At 44.1% G+C, this 21,260-nt stretch overlaps 1 pseudogene; it reads right to left on the bottom strand.

Moving 5' to 3' along the window:
• Positions 1 to 10,001: 10,001 nt before the first annotated feature.
• On the bottom strand, positions 10,002 to 20,720 carry LOC146546212 (uncharacterized; annotated as a pseudogene).
• Positions 20,721 to 21,260: the final 540 nt, after the last annotated feature.

Genomic DNA, 21,260 nt, shown 5'->3' with positions numbered 1-21,260 from the left:
CTCGTAATCTGGAGAGGAAATGGCGTGTCACAAATCTAGAGGATCATCATTTAGCCTGGAGAAATAGTTTGCTGCTTTATAAGAAAGCCCTCCGCAAAGCCAGAACATCTTACTATTCATCACTGATTGAAGAAAATAAGAACAACCCCAGGTTTCTCTTCAGCACTGTAGCCAGTGTTACGAGTTCAAAAATTGGGGATGGAGACAAGAGAAAAAACCACAATAACAACACTGGTCCGGCCGGGTTAAGTCAAACGATGATTTTAATAGTCACACGCGTGGGAGATGGACACTGTATGCAGACAGCCTCAGATCTCAAAATGGTGGAGCATTGATCAAACTCTTATAGCCTCTGGTGCCCCCACCTTATCATAAAAGCCTAAACATTCACATGCTTTTCTCTCACACGGCGCCTAAGCTATAACCTTGGCTCCCTGTTTATCTGCTCCTGCTGAGATGGGGCAGAAAACTCCAGCATGTTCCGTTCTCTTCTAATCAGACAAATAAGGCGATGACTTTCTGCAAACAGTATTTCTTATAACATCATAAAACAATATCATTCATCCACAGTAAATCAGCAGTCTAATGTAATGCAAATCAGTTTAACTAATACAATAGTCATCAGCTTCTTCTAATTCAGGAGAATAATGCAAACTAAAACTACATAATAATTCACAACCTTTAATTAGGGGTATAACATGGCATAAGATAATATTATAATTTTACACCAGGCTGACAAAAAGTCAGAGCTCTTTTGAGCCAACCATCCCTTTAATGTTAACTAGTAATGACTTCATGAACTTCTTCACAAATAAAATTTTTATCATTAGAGAAAAAATTACCAATAATCATCCCACAGATGTAATATTATCTACAGCTACTCTTAGTACCATTGATGTTAAGTTAGACTCTTTTTCTCCAATTGATCTTTCTGAGTTAACTTCAATAATTACTTCCTCCAAACCATCAACGTGTCTTTTAGACCCCATTCCTACAAAACTGCTCAAAGAAGTCCTGCCATTAATTAATTCTTCGATCTTAAATATGATCAACCTATCTCTAATAATCGGCTATGTACCACAGGCTTTCAAGCTGGCTGTAGTTAAACCTTTACTCAAAAAGCCATCTCTAGACCCAGCAGTCTTAGCTAATTATAGGCCAATCTCCAACCTTCCTTTCATATCAAAAATCCTTGAAAGAGTAGTTGTCAAACAGCTAACAGATCATCTGCAGAGGAATGGTTTATTTGAAGAGTTTCAGTCAGGTTTCAGAGCTCATCACAGCACAGAAACAGCTTTAGTGAAGGTTACAAATGATCTTCTTTCAAATACACTTAGACACTGAGGGCTATCAGGAGGGACTATGCGCTTACCTGCTGCTCCTTGGCAGGTAGCTCCATGCCCTCCTGGGTTTTAATTGCACCTTAGAACACACATGCATCAACACTACAATGAGCGGGTGGAGGGAGGTTTGGAGTCTTCTCCCACCCCCATTCTCTGCGGCCTGCTGGAGCGGGAGGGCTAGGAGGAGTTGGCCGTCCGACTGCGGTCTGGAGTGTGGGGCCTCCCTGCTGCTACGGAGTCGGGGCGGTCTGCCTCTCCCCACCGCAGGGAAAAGGGTAACACCACCTGGGTCTGGGTGCAGTTCCCCCCTCCAGGGGCAAGGGTACCTAGACCCGGTTTGTAGAGTACGCTTGGGGAGTGTGATCGTGTGTACAGCGTCTCTTTATGTCTGTCTCCACGTTGGTTGAGTGTGGAGTGAGTGCATATGAGAGCATGAGGGGGGGAATGGATGTTTGTGTCTGTGTGTGCCTGTATGTCTGTGTCTATATGTCAGGTTGGGTATCAGACACCACCTCTCTGGGGACACCTCAGGCCCTCCAAGGTTTGGAGGCCTATCTCCACCCACCACCACTTCCCCTGCCGGTGGCGGACTCCCTCAGGTGTCGGTGCGTTGGTGGTTCTTTGTGTCTGGGGGTGGGCGTCCACTCCTTGGCGGCCGCTTATCGGGGCCTGGAACCTGGGGCTCGCTCGGACCACTTCGGAGGTGGGGTGCCCCCGGCCTCTCGGCCTGGGGCTCGGTCACTCAGGCACAGCTGGCTGCCGGCGGAGCTCACGGGCGCGTCACTGCAACTCCCCCTGGCTTCTGCTCCGCGGCTGCTGAGTGAACCCTCATCTGGGACTCTCCTCAGCTCTTGCTGGGACAGTGGCGCGGCTGCCCCTCTGTTGGTCTTCCATGGTCTCTTGTGTTCTGGGGGCCTCTGGATGTCTGGAGTTTTGATCTCCTCCATACCTGCTTCATACCCTGGAGGACGGGGCTTTGGCCCCCCCACACTCCCTAGCAGATCATTACATGGAGAAACCTTTGGAATACAAGCACGCTGATCCACACAGGTATGCACACGGGTGTTCACTGCTCGTAGACTTAAATTACACCTTTCTTGGCTACTACTTCGAAGCACATCTGTCCTGCGTACTGCACAACAACATTGAATATTTAGTATTTACTGCTGTTTACACTTAGCTAGATTAATGCGATGGTGTTGTGTTTAGTATGTTGCTTTGTTTTTTTTGTTTTTTTGCTTGTTTTCTATTCTTCTCTCAACAGGTGATCCAGGAGATTCTTATTTTTTTTCTCCCCCCCTTTCTCACTGTCCCTCTCCCCTTCTGTTTTTCCTTTCCTTCCTCTTTCTTTCTCCCTTTCCTATCCCTCACTCATGTCTGTCCCATCTGTAACATCTGAAAATAAAATATAATAAATAATAAAAACAAAGATCGACCAAATGGACCAATACGGCAATGCCACGAAGATCCATTTGGCAAAGTAAATCCATTGGGTATCCTTGTTGGTCTTCAGACAACAATTCTGATGGCTAAAGAACCAAATGGGACAGGCAAAAAAAAAAAAAAAAAAAAAAAAAAAAAAAAGGAACAGTGACACCCCAGTGCTGTGATCCAGTTCAATTCAACTTAAATTTAATTAAATTCAGTTTTATATTTATAGTGCCAAATCACCGCAACAGTTGCTTCAAGGCTATTTATATTGTAAGGTAAAGACCCTGCAATATAGAAAACAGAGAAAATCTAATCCAGATGCCATCACTGTACCTGCTATAAACACATAGTGGTTATTTTGTCATATATTGAACACTTAGCACTGTTTCTATTTGTTCTCCGTTCACTTATCAGTGTTGTTAATAGTTTGTAACAAGTCTTGTGTTTGTAAGATTGGCAATCGTTTGTTTGGTATACTTTGGTTCTTTGTGATTGGACCTGCACATGTAAGTAGTAGCTTCTTTATGTAATGAACTGCAGTTACCTTTAGCTTTGCTGCAATATGTGAACCTTGCACCTTGAGACTAGGTCAGACTCTAGATTACTGCCTCTTGGCACATTGCATACATTCTTTAAATAAAAGTGTTTTTATTCAAAAAAAAAAACAAAAAAAAACAAAAAACAAATGATCTTCTTATGGCCTCTGACAGTGGACTCATCTCTGTGCTTGTCCTGCTAGACCTTAGCGCAGCATTCGATACTGTCGACCATAATATCCTATTAGAGCGATTAGAACATGCTGTAGGTATTACAGGTACTGCGCTGCAGTGGTTTGTATCATATCTATCTAATAGACTCCAATTTGTGCATGTAAATGGAGAGTCCTCTTCACACACTGAGGTTAATTATGGAGTTCCACAGGGTTCAGTGCTAGGACCAATTCTGTTTACATTATACATGCTTCCCTTAGGCAGTATCATTAGAAGACATAGCATACATTTTCACTGCTATGCTGATGACACCCAGCTCTATCTGTCCATGAAGCCAGATAACACACACCAATTAGTTAAACTGCAGGAATGTCTTAAAGACATAAAGACCTGGATGGCCGCTAACTTTCTGCTTCTTAATTCAGATAAAACTGAGGTTATTGTACTCGGCCCTGAAAAGCTTAGAAATATGGTATCTAACCAGATTCTTACCCTGAATGGCATTACCTTGGCCTCCAGTAACGCTGTGAGGAACCTTGGAGTCATTTTTGACCAGGACATGTCCTTCAACGCACATATTAAACAAATATGTAAGACTGCTTTCTTCCATTTGCGCAACATCTCTAAAATTAGAAATATCCTGTCTCAGAGTGATGCTGAAAAACTAGTTCATGCATTTATTACTTCCAGGCTGGACTACTGTAATTCATTATTATCAGGATGTCCAAAAAACTCGCTGAAAAGCCTTCAGCTAATCCAAAATGCTGCAGCAAGAGTCCTGACAGGGACTAGAAAGAGAGAGCATATTTCTCCTGTTTTGGCTTCCCTTCATTGGCTTCCTGTTAAATCCAGAATTGAATTCAAAATCCTGCTCCTCACATACAAGGTCTTAAATAATCAGGGCCCATCTTATCTTAATGACCTTGTAGTACCATATCACCCTATTAGAGCACTTCGCTCTCGCTCTGCAGGCCTACTTGTTGTTCCTAGAGTATTTAAAAGTAGAATGGGAGGGAGAGCCTTCAGTTTTCAGGCCCCTCTTCTGTGGAACCAGCTTCCAGTTTGGATTCGGGAGACAGACACTATTTCTACGGGGCGACCGTGGCTCAGGGGGTTTGGGAATCGCATCTGTAACCGGAAGGTCGCCGGTTCGATCCCTGGGCTCTCTGTCCTGGTCGTTGTGTCCTTGGGCAAGACACTTTACCCTACTTGCCTACTGGTGTTGGCCAGAGGGGCCGATGGCACGATATGGCAGCCTCGCTTCTGTCAGTCTGCCCCAGGGCAGCTGTGGCTACAACTGTAGCTTGCCTCCACCAGTGTATGAATGTGAGAGTGAATGAATAGTGGCATTGTAAAGCGCTTTGGGTGCCTTGAAAAGCGCTATATAAATCCAATCCATTATTATTATTATTTTAAGATTAGGCTTAAAACTTTCCTTTTTGCTAAAGCATATAGTTAGGGCTGGACCAGGTGACCCTGAATCCTCCCTTAGTTATGCTGCAATAGATGTAGGCTGCCGGGGGATTCCCATGATGCATTGAGTTAAACCTTTCTAGTCACCTTTCTCACTCACTATGTATTAATAGACCTCTCTGCATTGAATCATATCTGTTATTAACCTCTGTCTCTCTTCCACAGCATGTCTTTATCCTGTCTTCCTTCTCTCACCCCAACCGGTCGCAGCAGATGGCCGCCCCTCCCTGAGCCTGGTTCTGCCAGAGGTTTCTTCCTGTTAAAAGGGAGTTTTTCCTTCCCACTGTCGCCAAAGTGCTTGCTCATAGGGGGTCATATGATTGTTGGGTTTTTCTCTGTATCTATGAAGCGCCTTGAGGCGACTTTTGTTGTGATTTGGTGCTATATAAATAAAATTGAATTGAAAAATTGAATTGCTGCAGTTAAAGCTCCTTCACGCCGCCACCGGAGCATCAATACCCATGTACCATCCCAGATCTCTGCTGCTTTCAACAACTCTCAGCTCTCCACGGTGGACTGGATTGACTCCCTGTGTGCAGAAGATTTAACTGCTCTTTTTTACTCAACATGCACTTCTATTCTGGACTCCATCGCTCCCCTAAAATCACTCCGTCCCAAAGCTCACGCTGAACCCTGGATTACAGACTCTGTTTGTGCTCTCAGGTGCTCCTGCAGGTGTGCTGAGAGAAAGTGGAAAAAGGACATGCTGCAAATCTCCTTCAATATCCTGAGAGACTCTCTTTTAACTTATCAGAAAGCTGCTAAAGAGGCTAAGTCCTCCTACATATCTAATCTGGTCAGCAGTAATGTCCATAAACCTCAGACTCTGTTTCGTGTTTTAAACTCCATTGTTGATCCTCATACGTCCACCTGCCTCACACCTTCTGCCACCTTCTGCAATGACTTTTTATATTTCTTTGTTAATAAGATTTCCTCCCTGCAGTCTGTCATTCCACCTCCACCTTTCAGTCCCTGTGTTTCTCCCTCGTGCCACTCTGCCTTTAACCAGTTTGAGCTAATCTCTCTTTCTCAGCTGCATGAAACAGTCTGCAAGGTCAAATCTACCAACTGTTCCACTGACGCCATCCCCTCTCGTCTTCTGAAGCAGGTCCTGGACTCAGTTGGACCTGTCCTTCTGGTCCTGATCAATGCCTGTCTCAGCTCTGGTTGTTTCCCAACACCTTTTAAGCATGCTGTTGTTCAACCTCTCCTCAAAAAGCCTAATCTGGATCCATCTATACTCTCTAATTATAGGCCCATCTCCAATCTGCCCTTTCTGTCCAAAGTTCTGGAACGAGTTGTCGTCAGGCAGCTCCAGTCATTTTTAGACAACAACAGTCTCTATGAGAAGTTTCATTCTGGTTTTAGAGCTCGTCACAGCACTGAAACCGTCTTGCTGAGAGTTTTTAATGATTTGCTTTTAACTGTAGACTCTGGTTGTGCTGCTGTCCTAGTAACCTTAGACCTGAAAACAGCCTTCGATACTGTTGATCACAACATACTGTTATCCTGCCTAGAACACTGTGTCGGTTTGAAAGGTACTGTTTTAAAGTTTTTCCAGTCCTACCTGGATAACAGGAGTTTTTCTGTTCACCTCAGTGAACTGTCATCTCCCAGAGCTCCTTTAACTTGTGGTGTACCTCAGGGGTCCATTCTAGGCCCCCTGCTGTTTATTCTGTATTTGCTCCCTCTGGGCGATGTGCTGCGCAAACATAATGTGTCCTTCCACACCTTTGCTGATGACATTCAGATCTACCTCCCTCTGAGGTAAGGACTCTCTGCAGCCGTTATTCTCCTGTTTGTCTGACATTAAGACTTGGATGGCTCTTAACTTTCTACATCTAAATGAAAGTAAAACTGAAGTCATTGTGTTTGGGCTTCCTAAAGACCCCGACCTTTCCTTTGATTTTATGGGACCCCTAACTTCCGAATGTACTTCCTCCATTAAGAGCCTCGGTGTTACTTTTGACAGTGCTTTTAAATTTGATAAACAAGCAGCATATGTCTAAACTTTTACCTATAAATGAGTTTACCAACGGTGTGTGTGTGTGTGTGTGTGTGTGTGTGTGTGTGTGTCTCGACCTCAAATGCACTCTGTCTCATCTCGCCAACTAAACTCATGACCTCTTATCAGACAGAAGCCAATCTCATATGTGTAATAACCTAACTGAAACTACATATGTAATATATTGAATAAATGTTTTAATCAAATGCCACTACTCAAAGCTTAATAAAAAGGATATAAACGAATAAAAAAGATATGAATGAATAACATGATTTTTAAAATGGCATCATCCCAACGGCTTCTCAAAATCCCAACCCAAAAATGCACACTTTACAGAGGAAACAAAGACATTTTAGAAGTATACTTCATGACTTATTTTAAGTCATCTGTTACCAAGCAAACTCAGCAGGTTGCTGAATACACTCAGGCCTTTGTTCAGGCCTTCAGGCTTATGACCTTCAACTAACTGACTGAGCTTCAACTCTTTAATAAGCACAAACTGCAGGGTGTGTATAAAATGGTTATAATTGCACCTGTAATGAACATGTTAATATGTGATTATGATAACACCTGTAATACAAGTTTTAACATAATGCCAACAGCTTCAATAAATGCTTTGATGAAATGATGATTAATGCAATGATAAAGATGATGGTTATGAACAGTAGCAGTAAAATAATTTCCCTGATCTCCACAAAGGAGAGAACCAGAGGCTGGTGACCATAGGTGATTATGGTGGTTATGAATTGATTGCTCCAGTACACACAGACCTGTTTTTTTTTCAAGAAAATTTATTACTGAAAGGAATTGACCTGTCACTAAAATTTGTGCACTCTAAAGACGAATTTGCTCTCATGACAGGGGGTAACGCCACATATAGGTTAAAATTGTCTCTGCAAGCATGTTTGTGAAAAGAGTCACTGTCTCACCCAGTGTCAGATTAGCGCATGGTAAGGCGCTGCATCATGCAAATGCAAAATACACTATAGACAGAGTATCTTTAACCTTTTAAGACTCAAAGTCTTCCGTGGCATGCATTTTTAATTTCTCTTTGATATTTGGGCTGATTGGCACCAGATTTTTTTTTTTTACATAATTTTTTTCCTGAGAAAAATTAAATCCACATATCAGGATATTTGTTTAAAATTTCAATAGAACAGTAGCAGTGTAATGTCCTTGTGAGTGGATATCAGGCCCTTCTAGAGCAAAATGTAGTATTTTGGTCTAGACAACCCAAAATGTGATGTCCACATATTTGGACGCCAGATCCTAGGAGGTTAAAGACCTTGTCCATACCTCACCGACAGGCCACAGTACGTCAGGCTGAAGGACATCACGTCTGACACTGTGGTCAGCAGCACAGGAGCATCACAGGGAACTGTGCTGTCCCCTCTTCTCTTCACCCTGTACACCTCTGACTTCTGTTATAACTCTGAATCATGCCATATTTAGAAGTTTGCAGATGACACTGTCATCATGGGGTGTGTCTGGGATGATCAGGAAGAGGAGTACAGAAGTCTGGTGAGGAACTTTGTCGCATGGAGTCACACAAACCACCTGCAACTCAACACCTCAAAGACTAAGGAACTGGTTGTGGACTTTGGGAGGTCCAGAGCAGGTCCACTGCCGGTTCAGATAGAGGGGGAGGAGGTGGAGGTGGTCAACAAGTACAAGTACCTTGGGCTGTGGGTGGACAACAAACTGGACTGGTCATGCAACACAGAGCACCTGTACAAAAAAGCCCAAAGCCGACTGTACTTCCTCAGGAGGCTGAGGTCTTTTAACATCTGCAGGAAGCTCCTGAGGATGTTTTACCAGTCAGTGGTTGCTGGAGTACTTTTCTATGCTGTGGTGTGCTGGGGGAGCAGCACAGCAAAGAAGGTCTCATCCAGGCTGGAGAAACTGATCAGGAAGGCTAGCTCTTTGGTCGGCATGAAGCTGGACACTCTGGTGACAGTGGCAGAGAAAAGGACACTAAAGAAACTGCTGGACATTATGGACAATGCTGGGCATCCTCTGCACATGGCCATAAACAACCAGAAGAGTCTGTTCAGTGACAGGTTGCTTCTCCCAAAGACAAGAACCAACAGATTTAAAAACTCTTTGTCCCACACGCCATCAGACTGTTTAACTCCTCACTGGAAGGGAGAGGGAGGGGAGACAAGAGGACAAAGGAGGGGGGAACAACTAAGCTGTAGTGCCTCTTCACTTCACCGTGCAATTACCTTTTGTGCAATACTTTTTGCTAATAGTCAACGGTGCAATAGACTCCATACTTGAAATGTGCAATTCACTTGTATTTTTATTTTATTCCTATTTATTCTATTTATCCCCTTTGTATATTTTATCTATATATGTCTCTGTATTTATATATGTATATCTATATATATATATATATAATATTCTGTAACTCTGTAACTTCTGTCGGTGTTGTGCTTTTTTGGAAACCGATTTTCCCAGAGGAACCCACCCGAGGGATTAATAAAGTTTTATCTTATCTTATCTTATCTTATCATACCGGCTGGGGCAAGAGTATAAACTAATGGAAATTTATTTATGGGCAGGATACCTGAATTTGTCATCATTACATTCATCGATAATGAAGCATACAGAGGAAGTTTTAACTGTAATCCATTTAATTTTGAAAACTGCAATATAGAATTCATGTCTTTATATGCTGATGGTCAAGCTTATCCTGCTAAACTTCCAAAAGTTGATTCTGTTCATCTGGACATAGCGTTTGGTGGGAGAAATGTTTCGTCACTCATCCAAGTGACTTCTTCAGTCTCAGCTGACTGCAGGTTTTCCCAATCTTATAAACAGTATATTTGCATAATGACTGAAACCAGCCCACTGAAGGAACAATGGGCTGGGAGGTCAGTTCCTTAATCTTAACTCATTCACTGCCAGCCATGAGTCAACGTATGCTTTCAATTGACGTCTATAGACGTCAATGGCAGTGAATGAGTTAATTATGCAAATTCTCATGACCATTGATCAACAACCACTGACCAAAACCCACTGATCAAAGCCCCCTGATCAATGACCATCGGTAACATTAACAAAGAGTTGGGGAATGGCTGCAATCACAGCATTGTAAGATGGTGACAGATGTACCCTTAGGCCCCCTCCTCGATTCAGAGATGGTCTTTCCCTTTTCACGTAAAAGCCCTCCTTGGCTCCGTGCTCTAATCCAGTGTTCCTCCTTGTCCAAGATGTTACATCCTCATCCTTGAAAGAGTGTCCAGTGGCCTGTAGGTGTAAATAGACTGCAGAGTCCTGGCCTGATGAAGTAGCTGTTCTGTGTTTTGCCATCCGCTTCGCCAGAGGTTGTTTGGTTTCCCCGATGTATAAATCCTGGCAATCTTCCTGGCACTTAACAGTGTACACTATGTTACTCTGTTTGTGTCGGGGGACACGATCCTTGGGGTGGACCAATTTTTGGCGCAGCGTGTTTTGGGGATTGAAAGCCACAGACACCCGGTGTTTAGAAAAAATGCATTTCAACTGCTCCAAAACTCCTGACACATACGGGATCACTACAGGTTTTCACTTGGGCAGCGGTTGTCCTTCTCTCTTGAATCGGCTGGAGCTTTCTTTAGGTGCCTTTCCAGCTTTGACAAAAGTCCAGCTGGGATAACCACATTTACTCAGGGCCTTCTTGATGTGATGTTCTTCTGCTTCCCTGGCCGCTGTGTCAGTGGGGATGGTGTTCGCTCTGTGTTGTAGCCTCCTGATGACACCCACCCACTGCTCCAGTGGATGATGAGAGTCAAACCTTAAATACTGATCCGTATGTGTAGGTTTCCGGTACACATCATCTTTTAGATGTCCCTCATTACTGATGGAAATCTCACAGTCTAAGAAGGCCTGCCCCTTTTCATATCCTCCCTGGTGAATTTGATGTGTTGGTCCACCGAGTTAATGTGATCCGTGAATTGTGGTACATCCTGAGATTTGATTTTCACCCATATCTGAACCAATGGCTTGCTGGTGTTCCAGGGTAGGATAGTGAAGCCCTGTTTTCCACTTCTTCCATCTACAAATTGGCCACGGTGGGTGAAACTGGGGAGCCCATGTTTCTGCCTGTAGAACTGATCCTTGTATGTGAAGTAGGTGGAATGAAGATGCAGTTCCAAAAGCAAACACACTTGGTCGATGCTGAGAGTGGTCCTGTTGCTGAGGTTGGGGTTATCCTCTAATCTCTTATGACCTACCTCAAACGCTTTCCTGACTGGAACTCAAGTGAAGAGAGATGTAACATCGTATGAGACCATTGTTTCATCTGCCTCCATAATGACATCTCTCAACTTCTCAACGAAATCCAGGGTGTTCTGGATGTGGTGTTCAGAGCTGCCTACCAGCGGGTTGAGGCTCAAAGCCAGAAACTTGGAGATGTTATAGGTGACTGAGTTGATCATACTGACAATCGGTCTTAAAGGTGCACCATTTTTATGTACACTCAACAAAAATATAAACGCAACACCTTTGTTACTGCTCCCATTCCCCATGGGATGGACGTAGAGACCTAAAATTCATTCCAGATACACAATATAACCATCCCTCCCAAACAGTGGTCACAAATCAGTCCAAATGTGTGGTAGTGGGCACATCTGCCATATTGAGATAATCCAACCCACCTCACAGGTGTGCCACATCAGGATGCTGATCTGACATCATGAGTAGTGCACAGGTGTACCTCGGACTGCCCACAACAAAAGGCCACCCTGGAATGTGCAGTTTTATCTCACAGCAAAATGCCACAGATGCCACAAGCAATGAGGGAGCGTGCAATTGGCATGCTGACAGCAGGAATGTCAACCAGATCTGTCGCCCGTGCATTGAATGTTCATTTCTCAACCATAAGCCGTCTCCACAGGCGTTTCAGAGAATATGGCAGCACATCCAACCGGCCTCACAACCGCAGACCTCGTGTAACCACACCAGCCCAGGACCTCCACATCCAGCAGGTTCACCTCCAAGATCGTCTGAGACCAGCCACCCAGACAGCTGCTGGAACAATTGGTTTGCACAACCAAACAATTTCTGCACAAACTGTCAGAAACCGTCTCAGGGACGCTCAACTGCATGCCCGTCGTCCTCATCGGGGTCTTGACCTGACTCCAGCTCGTCGCCGTAACAGACTTGTGTGGGCAAATGCTCACATTCGATGGCGTCTGGCACGTTGGAGAGGTGTGCGCTTCACGGATGAATCATGGTTCACATTGTTCAGGGCAGATGGCAGCTGAGAATGTCCCAGTTCTTGCATGGCCAGCATACTCACCGGACATGTCACCCATTGAGCATGTTCGGGATGTGCTTGACCGGCGTATACGACAGCGTGTACCAGTTCCCACGAATATCCAACAACCTCGCACAGCCATTGAAGTGGAGTGGACCAACATTCCACAGGCCACAATTGACAATCTGATAGACTCCATGCGACGATGTGTTGCACTGCATGAGGCAAATGGTGGTCACACCAGATACTGACCGGTTCTGGGTCCCCAGACCCCCAATAGCGCAAAAAACTGCACATTCCAGGGTGGCCTTTTGTTGTGGGCAGTCTGAGGTACACCTGTGCACTACTCATGATGTCAGATCAGCATCCTGATGTGGCACACCTGTGAGGTGGGATGGATTATCTCAATATGGCAGATGTGCCCACTACCACACATTTGGACTGATTTGTGACCACTGTTTGGGAGGGATGGTTATATTGTGTATCTGGAATGAATTTTAGGTCTCTACGTCCATCCCATGGGGAATGGGAGCAGTAACAAAGGTGTTGCGTTTATATTTTTGTTGAGTGTATTTTCGGTAAACCATATGTAACCCATATCAACTACTCCCTGTCACATGACCCACGTCAGCTGATTTGAGGTCCCTCTTCTGATTGGCTCCTTCCACGTCGCGGCAACTCTGAAAACCGGCTGTGGAGGGATACTTCCGGGTTCGACTCCTGCTGTGGCTGTAAGGTTATGGCATTTAGAACGGTGTTGGAAAACAAAGCGTTTTCTCCCCTCAATTCATCTATAAACTCATTTCACCTCAGCGGTAAGTGTCCTTAATATCTTTCAACCTTTGGTTGTCAGTAACCAGTCGATCGTTTTCGCGATTAAAAAATGACTCTGTGCGGCGGCGTTCCCACCGCGAGCAGAACTCCGGTTCAAAAACCGCAGGTTTTGAACACTTTTATTTACTTAAGCATTTTAATGGGCTTACTTTGAAACAAAGTGCGATTGAATGATTATTGTTATGTGTTGCCTTGAATTCGGCTATGCTGTCTGTTAGACAGTTGTTTTTCTTTATTGTTGTTTTTGTATTGTTTGTAGCGAATGCTACTGGAATGTATAGATTAAGCTACGTAGCCAAGATAAGATAAGATAACCTTTATTAGTCCCACACGTGGGAAATTTGTTTTGTCACAGCAGGAAGTGGACAGTGCAAAAGTTATGAAGCAAAAATTAGAATACGATAAGAATAAATACAGTACACAGCTGTACAGAATAGAATAAAAATAATATACTATATACAGTAGAATAAAATAGAATAAAAATATACAATAAGATAAAAATAGAATACAAATGCTATATACAACTGAGTAAAAATACAACGATGCCAGAAAAGATTATTGCACTTAGTGTTATTGCACATGTGTGGATGTGTGTGTTTGTTCAGTTAAAGTCTTTGTTGTGGAGTCTGACAGCAGTGGGGAGGAAAGACCTGCGAAATCTCTCCGTCCCACACCGTGGGTGCCGCAGTCTCCCACTGAAGGAGCTGCTCAGTGCTGTCACAGTCTGCTGCATGGGGTGGGAGATGTTGTCCAACAGGGATGACAGCTTAGCCACCATTCTCCTGTCACTCACCACCTCCACTGGGTCCAGAGGGCATCCTAGAACAGAGCTGGCCCTTCGGATCAGCCTGTTCAGTCTCTTCCTGTCCCCAGCAGAGATGCTGCCGCCCCAGCAGACCACACCATAAAAGATAGCAGAAGCCACCACAGAGTCATAGAAGGTCTTCAGGAGTGGGCCCTCCACTCCAAATGACCTGAGTCTCCGCAGCAGGTACAGCCTGCTCTGCCCTTTCCTGTAGAGGGCGTCTGAGTTATGAGTCCAGTCCAGTCTATTGTTCAGATGAACACCAAGGTACCTGTAGCTGTCCACAGCCTCAATGTCCATACCCTGGATGTTCAGTGGTTGCAGTGGAGAATGCTTGTGCCTGCGGAAGTCTACCACCAGTTCCTTGGTTTTACTGGCGTTGATCTGGAGGTAGTTCAGCTGGCACCAGTCCACAAAGTCTTGGGTCAGACCTCTGTACTCCTTGTCGTCCCCATCAGTGATGAGGCCGACTATTGCAGATGATTACTAATTTAACTGTTGTACATTGGTTGATGATGATGATTCATGATTTGCATTGTTACATAGACTTGCAGAAAAATATATTTGTTTACCGGTAAACTGAATCAAACTTGATGTGCTAATGGACATTTTTCTGATCTACGGGTCACCCTGCAGTCTTTGGTCTCATCATTCACACCATCTAGGCTCCATAAAGAACTATTTCTTCTGCACATCAGTCAGTAAACTCATCCATTGAAATAAACTAGTCCTTAAATAACTTTGCGTTACACATATATAATTTCTAATTTTAATTTCTTTATTTATTTGTCACATGTAGTTATAGCTAGTACAACATACAGTGAAATGTTTTTTCTGGCTAAAAAAGTACTCCCCCCGACTGTGCAAACATACTAAAAGAGATTTTACATAAACTAAGAAAAAAAAAAAAAAAGAAACAAGAGTTAAAAGTAAAAATATATAAAAAAAATATAAAAGTCCATGTGTTTGTGCTTATAAGTATATATCCATAACGTGCAAGGTATTGCACTGTAATGATTTAAATGAAAAAACTATAAAAATATACATATTTACATAGTACAGATGTATATAATAAGGTACGGATAAGGTTCAGAAAAAAAAGTAAGGTGCAAATTATGTACTGTGTATGAGATTGTCCATCATGTTGTCTGGTTTGTGTTTTGGTTGAGGAGTCTCACTGTTTGTGGGTAAAAACTCCTCCTGAACCTTTCTGTTCTTGTTTTCAGGCTACAGAGGCGCTTCCCTGACCTCAGTGGCCTGAACAGTTTGTGGGCGGGATGGCTGGAGTCCCTAATGATCCTGATGGCCCGGGATCTGCACCTTTCAGCATAGATGTCCTGCAGTGCTGGTAGAGGTGTTCCCATAGTGCGTTCAGCTGTGCGCACAACCCTCTGCAGGGCTTTCTGTTGCTGTACTGTGCAGTTCCCGTACCACACCATGATGTTGTTGCACAGGATGCTCTCAATGACACCAGTGTAGAATCTCCTCTGTATGTTCTTGGAGATCTTAAACCTCTTTAGACGCCTCAGGTGATAGAGGCGCTGTCTGCCTTTACTAATGAGGAAGTCCGTATGTGTACTCCAAGTGAGGTCCTCGTTGATGTGGACACCGAGGTATTTGAAGTTGGAGACTCTCTCCACAGGGGTTCCATTGATCTGAATTGGGGTGTGAGTTTTCTCACCTCTCTGTCTTCTGAAGTCAATCACCATCTCCTTTGTTTTGCTGATGTTCATGGAGAGGTGATTTGCCTCACACCACTTTGCTAGTCCGTCCACCTCACTCTGGTAGGCCCTCTCGTCGTTCCCAGAGATGAGTCCCACCACCACTGTGTCGTCAGCAAACTTCACAATGGAGTTAGTGGGGTGTCTGGCCGTGCAGTCCGCGGTGTAGAGGGAGTAGAGAAGGGGGCTCAGTACACATCCCTGGGGGGCCCCTATGTTCAATGAGAGTGTATGGGAGTACACATCCCCTATTCTCACTGACTGTGGTCTCGCGGTCAGGAAGCTGTAAATCCACCTGCACAAAGATGTACTGAATCCCAGATCTTGGAGCTTACCCGAGAGGGTGTGGGGTACTATGGTGTTGAATGCTGAGCTGTAATCTATGAACAGCATTCTCACATAGTTCCCACATCCCTCATCTAGATGGCTCAGTGTGGTATGCAGGACCTGTGCTACAGCATCTCCGGTAGATCTGTTTATCCGGTATGCAAACTGCAGTGAGTCGAAGTCGGGAGGGAGGAAGGAACTGATGAAGGGTTTCATGAGCCTCTCAAAACACTTCATCACTACAGATGTTAGGGCTACTGGGCGATAATCATTTAGGCTGGCTGGGCGGGTGTTCTTCGGGATCGGAACAATCACTGATGTTTTAAAGCAGGTGGGGACTACCTGCTGAGCCAGAGAGGCATTGAAGATGCTGGTGAAAACTGTGGTCAGCTGATCTGCACATACTCTAAGCACACGTCCCGGTATGCTATCTGGTCCCGCTGCCTTCCTGCAGTTTGTTGCCCTCAGAGCTCTCCTCACATCATGCTCAGAGAGTATCAGTGGTGCTGGTTCAGCAGCGGGGGCAGGTGCAGAGCTCTGAATTGCCGCCACAGCAGGCACCTCGAAACGCGCAAAAAAAGCATTGAGGTCGTCAGCTAATTCCGGTTTCGTACATCTCACAGTGCTGGGTTTATAATCTGTGATTTTTCGTAGCCCGTCCCATATACGTCGGGAGTCACCATGTTGGAAATGCGACTCCACATTGTCCTTATAGCGCCTCTTAGCCGCTTTCACAGTCTTCCTTAGACCATAAGAAGCTGCTTTGTAGCTGGTCATATCGCCCGATGTGAGCCCATTTTTATAGGCAGTGGTCCGTGCTTTGAGAGCTCTCCTGACAGTAGAGTCAACCCAAGGTTTTTGATTGGGAAAAATCCGGATTGTAGCCGAGGGGATGATGGTATCCACTAGCATTCCAATGAAGCTAATCGCTGTGTCCGCAAACTCGTCAATGTTTACGGAAGTGTCCTGGAATACGTCCCAGTCTACGTCACCGAGTGCGTCCTGCAGCGTCGCCTCTGATTGGGCAGTCCAGCGTCTGACCTTTCGCGTCACCGGGGCTTCCTGATGAAGCCTTTGTTTATATTCCGGTGCGAGTAAGATGGCGGCGTGGTCCGATTTCCCAAAAGCCGGTAGGGAGATGGCTTTGTAGCCACCTTTGAAAAAACTGTAACAGTGGTCCAGTGTGTTGTTGCCTCTGGTGGGACAGGTGACATGCTGGTGAAAGTTAGGCATGACCTGTTTTAATTTAGCCCTATTAAAATCCCCCGCCACGATGAGGGCGGCGTCTGGATGTTTAGCCTGATGGCCGCTCAGCACATCATGGAGGTCCGATAGCGCCTTGTTGTTGTCCGCTTGTGGCGGGATGTAAATCGCAGAGATGATCACAGCAGTGAACTCCCTAGGGAGATAGAATGGCCGACAGAGGATGGTGAGAAGCTCCAGGTGGGGTGAGCATGACCGGGACAGGACCGTGATATTCCATCTGTTATTGACCATAAAGCAAACCCCTCCACCCCGCAATTTACCGGACTCCGCGGTTCTATCCGTGCGGAAAACAGAAAATGATTCCGCCGGGGTTATCGCGTGGTCCGGCACAGAGCTGGTCAGCCAGGTTTCGGTCAGGCAGAAGATGTTGCAGTCCCTGATGTCTCGCTGGTACCTGGTTCTCTCCCTAATATCGTCCAGCTTGTTCTCAAGTGACTGGACGTTGGCTAGCAATATGCTAGGCAGTGGAGGACGGTGTGCTCTGGTACGCAGCCTGTTCCGGACCCCTGCTCTTCGACCCCTGTGTTGCCGACTCCTTTGACTCCGGCGACCTCTGGGGTCATTGTTCTCATCACGGAGGATCTCTTTCGGCCACGACATTGTATCAAGCAAACCCGTAGCAGAGGTAAGTGAAAAGTATTGTCCTATGTCCAGTAGTGTGCCAAAGTCATATTGAGTCAGACCTTGTGCAGCACGAGCAAAAAGACCAATGAAAAACATAGATAGAGCAAAATAAAAGCACAGTCGTCGCGGAGCTACCAGGACGGCAGCCGAACTCAACGGCGCCATCTTTGATAATTGGTGTAGACTCCCCTGGGTATGCGGTCTGGTCAATAGCCTTGTCTTGTTCTAACTGCTTCAGACAGTCTATCACCCTCTTCCTGTAGCCACTTTCTGGGTCTCGTTTCAGGGGCTCATAAGTATTTTCATCACTGAGTAGTGACAAAATCCAGCTAAACCATTCCTGCCAAATTTCCAGAGAAAACACTATACCAGGGAACTCTATCAGCTGATACAAACCACGTGAAGGCATTGTTAAGGTTCACATAATTGAGGAAGGAGAGTACAAACAACCATTGGTCCAGAAGATCTTGGTCAAACAATTGATTTTAATGAATACACGCGTGGGAAGACCACTCTGTTCGCAGACAGGGATTGATCTTCAACTTAATCAAAGCATAAGCAGATATTTATACCATCAGGGTTTGAATTAATGACGCCCCTTCATACGTCACAGATACATTTCATACATAGGTCACATCAAAACCACATTGACTTTTAACACAGTTTAAAAAGAACGTTGTCTTCGTCTTCATGGCAGGTACATCCTGTCACTGCCGGATGCTCGCTTGTCATCTTGACACCTCAGCAGCAGTTCTGCGACAAACTGCTCTTTTTGCAACCCCAAGCAAAACATGATTAAACTTCCACCTATAAATGATTCTCTCTAACTGAGTGTGTGTGTGTGTCTATGTCGTCCTCAAATGCTCTCTCAATTCACCCGTTGCACTTCTGACCTTTTACCAGACCAGAGGCTCATCATTATGTGTAATAACCAAACTGAAACTACATGTACTATGTTGAATAAATGTTTTAATCAAGAACTACTACTAAAAGCTTAATAAAAGAATATAAAAGTAAACCAGACAATTTGAATAACCTAGTGCCTAGCAGCAAAATATCTCTCCACTCTCAACACTCCCTCTCTCGACCTCTGGAACACCAGAGGTCGCAATACATTGTGTCCTCGCTCTGACCCTCTCTAGCCGTCCTCTGGCCTCGGGCCTCCAGCATCCTCGCCCCCCTGTGGTCGCCGAGATCTTCTGCAAAGGAAACAAAACACCTTTTCCTGCACCTCCCTAACTTATCCTATTTGGGACTCTTTAATCAAAAGCATAATCCTAATTATCTTCTTAACTTATTGACTTGTATTTATATATATTCTTCAACGTTACTCATCATTTTAAAACTCTTAAAACGCTGGTTTCACATCCAGTTGCTCACTCTATTTTCCCTTAGCTGATCATCAACATCCTGTACACAAACTGTCGCTGCTGCAAGTTCCTCTACTCTAATCTAAAGTCACCTTTTTAACAAGAAAATCATTATAAACGCCTATTCTACTAAAAGATCCAAAAGAAAACAACCACTTTAATCAATTATGTTTAAGCATATACGCAATTACTCATGCATACATTTCATCATAGCTAAACGCTGCCTAAAAACAACTCCTGTGTGTTAACACTAACTTCATTTTAAAACCTCACATTTCCTATGTTATAACCTGTTTTTAATATAGCCCTTTTATTTCATTTTGCTCCTTTTAATGTAAAAATACCTTCTAATTCTAGTTTATCAGACTTAACCAAAATATATGCTTTCTTTCCTCTTTGGTCCTTCTTTAAGTTCAGTTAAAAGCTAAATGAATTTGAGGCCTTTTGCCTGGAATCAATACTGTCATGTGTGTTTCTGGACTCTGTGTCTGTAAGCGTGTGCAATCCTTCATTAACTCATATCATCCTCACAGTAGATTGGCTAATCATAGCGCTAGCCAAAGGCTCGTGACCCTCAAGAGACGAATTGAGCCATAACTCCTTTAAAGGCACAAAATGCAATATGTATAAAAAATCATTTCTACTTATAAGCTCTCCCCTTTATCCTAAAAATAAATCTATGTAACATCTGTATGTGTAAGCCTACATTATAACCACTTCTTCTAGAAATCAAAAAAGAAATCAAACCTGTTGTTAGGTTAGCTGGATTACACAGATGGATTACGTGGCAGAAACACACACGGACGCAGAATAGTTTGTGATGCAAGTTTTTATGTACACGAGTAAGGGGGAATATTTACAAGGGAAAGGGCTATATACAGTGATAAATAAAAATGTGCCAGGAGATAAACACCGAGGCGATGAGACGGAGCCGAAGCATACAGGTAGGCAGCAGACGCACCGGAGCTACCTGACAACAGGGAACAAAACAGGGTTTATGGCATACCGTTGATAGCCGAACGTTAAACACAAGTGGACGGAGAGAGTTGGAGAGCTTACTTGACCACCCAAACCACAGCCGCTGCGGTGATCGCCGCTTGATGGTACGTAGCACTCCGTCGCGGATCCACAATAGCCAACACAAAATCCTAGGTAGGCGGGCAGGCGAGGGAACAGGCTAAGACAAAGAAAAGTAGGCGAAACGTGGATCCTTTAAAACATACAGCTCCACAGCGTAAAATCAACAGATGCAGCCTGTGCTAACTCGTTACCACTTGTGACAGCGACAATACTCCGACACCAGATGTCCGTGACTCTGCTCCCTAAAAGCGCTCACTGATGACGTCCGATGCGTCGCAGGTGTGTTGGAATGCCATCAAGCCCCGCCTCGCCTACCTATAACCAAAAAGGAAAACAAAACCCAAACAACAACAATACACCTACCCACCACCTCCTAACACCTGTTCTCCTCCTTCAACCCTCACTAGTTTTAACCAAAGCATATCTTTTCGTCAACGTGTCCCATAATTTCCCTCTAAGATTTGTACACAGCTTTAAAACCACCGGCATTGTATCTACTAAACAGGAGTCAGTTCACTTTAATCCTTTAACCTTAACATAAAAATAACAATATCTGCTTCAATATTACCATATCTAATAACCAAAAACCCCAAAAAATCCTAAAATGATCCTAAATTATTAAAAAATTAAATTATTAAACCTTAAATTCCCCCCTTATTTTGACACATGTATTTTGACACATTTCAAATGTATTTTGACACATTTTGACACATTTCATGTGTCAAAATACTATACAATACTAAAAATGCTCAGTTTTCCCCACTCATGATCCAATCTATGTCATAAAAAAAAACTTAAAACAGAACAGTTATCAGTCATGTGTTTCTTCAGTTAATGGTAACATGAGTTATATCAAAAAATGTTTCCCCTTTAGCATTTGGCATTCTCCCAACAATATACTATAATCCCATAATCTAACCCCACTCAATAAAACAAAAATTTTCTCCGGTAAAAGCAAATTGTTTGTCCACATTTATTCATCCCCACCTTCATCCAGTCACACATACATTCACACCATATTTTTGCTAA

Source organism: Mchenga conophoros, unplaced genomic scaffold, assembly GCF_057382185.1.
Source record: "Mchenga conophoros isolate Kocher_MC1m ecotype Shallow Benthic unplaced genomic scaffold, M_conophoros_male_GT1.1 unmapped_scaffold_4, whole genome shotgun sequence".
In the NCBI taxonomy this organism is placed as follows: domain Eukaryota; kingdom Metazoa; phylum Chordata; class Actinopteri; order Cichliformes; family Cichlidae; genus Mchenga; species Mchenga conophoros.
Note: the sequence above shows the minus strand (reverse complement) of the source record. Positions and strands in the feature narration are given on the sequence as shown.